This window comes from Arachis duranensis, chromosome 4, assembly GCF_000817695.3.
Source record: "Arachis duranensis cultivar V14167 chromosome 4, aradu.V14167.gnm2.J7QH, whole genome shotgun sequence".
In the NCBI taxonomy this organism is placed as follows: domain Eukaryota; kingdom Viridiplantae; phylum Streptophyta; class Magnoliopsida; order Fabales; family Fabaceae; genus Arachis; species Arachis duranensis.
Window position 1 is genome coordinate 79406222 of NC_029775.3, and position 3987 is coordinate 79410208.

Sequence of the window (3987 nt, forward strand, 5' to 3'; positions counted from 1 at the left end):
ATTGGGATCCAATCATATAAGATTGCCAAGCAAAATTCAATGAATGCATTGGTTGAGGAAGAGATAAAAATGTTTTGATTCGGAGATCTCAATATCTCCTAACACCCAATAAACTTCTCTCTCTGATCTATCCTTTTCCATTTACATTCTGCAATTTCAATTTATGCAATCACCCCAATTCCCTTTTAATTTCAGCAATTTAACTTCTCGCACTTTAATTCTCGCAATTTAAGATTTAGTCATTTCAATTCCTTGCAATTTACATTTCCCGCCAATTTACTTTATGCAATTCACACCCAATTCTTAATTCCGCTCAACTAATCAAACTTCTAATTCGAATTGCTCATTCAACCAATCCTTGTGGGATTCGACCTCACTCTATTGTGAGATTTTACTTGACGATAACCGGTGCACTTGCCGGAAGGGAATTTTGCCGATTGTGCAATTTCCCTTAATCGTAGCTATACCCAGTTATAGCGCATCATGATCCGTGACACTCATCATCATTCTCACCTATGAACGTGTGCCTGACAACCACCTCCATTCTACCTTAGATTGAGTGGATATCTCTTGGATTCCTTAATCAGAATCTTCGTGGTATAAGCTAGAATAATTTGGCGGCCATTCTTGAGAATCCGGAAGGTCTAAACCTTGTCTGTGGTATTCTGAGTAGGATTCAGGGATTGAATGACCGTGACGAGCTTCAAACTCGCGATTGTGGGGCGTTAGTGACAGACACAAAAGAATCACTGGATTTTATTCCGACATGATCGAGAACCGACAGATGAATACCCGTGCTGTGACACAGCGCGTTGAACATTTTCACTGAGAGGATGGGAGGTAGCCATTGACAACGGTGAAACCCTACATACAGCTTGCCATGGAAGGAGCCTTGCGTGTATGAAGAAAAAGACAGTAGGAAAGCAGAGATTCAGAAGATAGATCATCTCCAAAATCTCAACCTGTTCTCCATTACTGCAAAACAAGTATTTATTTCATGTTCTTCTACTTTTCACAATTAAACCTGAGAATTATTGATATCCTGACTAAGAGTTACAAGATAACCATAGCTTGCTTCAAACTGACAATCTCCGTGGGATCGACCCTTACTCACGTAAGGTATTACTTGGACGACCCAGTGCACTTGCTAGTTAGTTGTGCGGAATTGCAAAAGTGTGATTGCAATTTCGTGCACCAAGTTTTTGGCGCCGTTGCCGGGGATTGTTCGAGTTTGGACAACTGACGGTTTATCTTGTTGCTTAGATTAGGAGTATTTTATTTTGTTGGTTTAGAGTCTTTTATTTGAGTCTAGTTTCATATTTTAACTTTGGTGTCAATTGCATGCTTTTACTTTCTCTTAATTTTTCGAATTTGCATAGTCTTAGTTGTTTCTTTACCTTTAAAAATTTAAGTTTGGTGTCTTCTTTGTGTTTTCCTTTAAATTTTCCAAAATTTGTGTTTGATTTTCTAAAAATTTTAAGTTTAGTGTCATTTTGTTGTTTTTCTCTTTCCTCACTTCAAAAAAAATCAAATCTTTTTCAAAATCATATCTTTTTTTAGTCAAGTCAAAATTCTAATTTCAAAAATTGATCTTTTCATATCTTCTTCAAAATAATTTTCAATCATATCTTTTTAATTGCTAATCCCAAAATCTTTTTCAATTAGTTAATTAATCTAGTTTTCAATTTGCTGTAATTGTATTTTCTTTTAGTTTTCGAAATTTATTTTATTTTCTTTTCTACTTTATTTTATTATTTTCGGTCATTCCTAATTAAAAAAAAATTTACTTTACTTGTGAATCCATATCATTTTCCTTTCTTCATCATGGACCTAAGTGGAATTGAGCAGTACAGAAGGACTCTTGGGTCATATGCTAACCCTATTACAGCTGCATATGGGAGTAGCATCTGTATACCTCCCATTAAAGCAAGCAGCTTTGAGCTAAATCCTCAACTCATTATCATGGTGCAGCAAAATTGCTAGTATTCCAGTCTTTCATAGGAAGAACCTACTGAGTTTCTGGCACAGTTCTTACAAATTGCTGACACAGTACGTGATAAAGAGGTGGATCAGGATGTCTAGAGATTATTACTGTTTCCATTTGCTGTAAAAGATCAAGCTAAGAGGTGGTTGAATAACCAACCCACAGCAAGTATAAAAACATGGAGACAGTTATCAGACAAATTCCTGAATCAATTTTACCGTCCAAAAAGGATGACACAACTGAGACTAGACATCCAAGGCTTTAAACAAGAGGATCATGAATCCCTTTATAATGCCTGGGAGAGGTACAGAGGTATGCTAAGGAAATGCCCCTCTGAAATATTTTCAAAGTGGGTATAGTTAGACATCTTCTACTATGGGCTTATAGAAAAAGCTCAGATGTCTCTAGACCACTCAGTTGGTGGATCTATACATATGAGGAAGACGATTGAAGAGGCTCAAGAGCTCATAGATACGGTTGCTAGAAATCAACATCTATACTCAAGCAATGAGTCCTCTACAAAAGAAGAAGTTATGGCAGTAGCTATTGATCCTAATCCTCAAGAACAGATTGTTGAGCTTAATCAGCAATTACATCTGATGACAAAACAGTTAGCAGAATTTATAGAGATGCTCCAAGAAACTAAAATTGCTAACAAGAACATAGAATCACAGTTGAATCAGACAAAACAGCAGTTATCTAAACAGATAACAGAAGAATGCCAAGTAGTTCAACTGAGGAGTGGGAAGACATTGAATAACACTGCTCAAAGTGGCAAAAAGCCAAAAAAGTAACAACTGACAGAGGATAACCAAACCACTGCCCAAAATCCCTCTGAGAACAGTAAGAGCCCAGAGAGGAATACTCCTGCGTTCAAACGCCAGAAAGGGGGGAAAAGTTGGCGTTAAACGCCCATTCCTTGCCCAGTTCTGGCGTTCAAACGCCAGAAAGGGGGGAAAAGTTGGCGTTAAACGCCCATTCCTCACCCAGTCCTGGCGTTCAAACGCCAATGAGGAATCAGACACCTGAGAGTGCTGATAGTAACCACTCTAAAAAGGCTTCCCCAACCACCTCTGTAGGGAATAAACCTGCAGCAACTAAGGTTGAAGAATATAAAGCCAAGATGCCTTATCCTCAGAAACTCTGCCAAGCAGAACAGGATAAACAATTTGCCCGCTTTGCAGACTATCTACGAACTCTTGAAATAAAGATTCCGTTTGCAGAGGCACTTGAGCAAATACCTTCTTATGCTAAGTTCATGAAAGAGATCTTAAGTCATAAGAAGGATTGGAGTGAAACTGAAAAAATGTTTCTCACTGAAGAATGCAGTGCAGTCATTCTGAAAAGCTTACCAGAGAAACTTCGAGATCCAGGAAGGTTTATGATACCATGCACATTAGAAGGTGCTTGTACCAAGACAACCCTATGTGACTGGTGCACGAATTTGCAATCCGTACAACTAACCAGCAAGTGCACTGGGTCGTCCAAGTAATACCTTACGTGAGTAAGGGTCGATCCCACGGAGATTATTGGTTTGAAGCAATCTATGTTTATTTTATTAATCTTAGTCAGGATGTCAATAAGGTTATTTGGATTTAATTGTAAGAAGTAAAAGTGTTTGGAATAAGTAATTGTTACTTTATTAATGAAGAATATGTTGGGGTTTTGGAGATGCTTTGTCCTCTGAACTTCAACTCTTCCTTGAAATCCTTTTCCACACGCAAGGCTCCTTCCATGGCAAGCTGTATGTAGGGTGTCACCATTATCAGTGGCTACCTCCCATCCTCTCAGTGAAAACGTTCCAGATGCTCTGTCACAGCACAGCTAATCAGCTGTTGGTTCTCGATCATGTTGGAATAGGATCCATTGATCCTTTTGCGTTTGTCATCACGCCCAGCAATCGCGAGTTTGAAGCTCGTCACAGCCATTCAAACATTGAATCCTACTCGAAATACCACAGACAAGGTTTAGACTTTCTGGATCCTCAAGAGTGGCCGCCATCA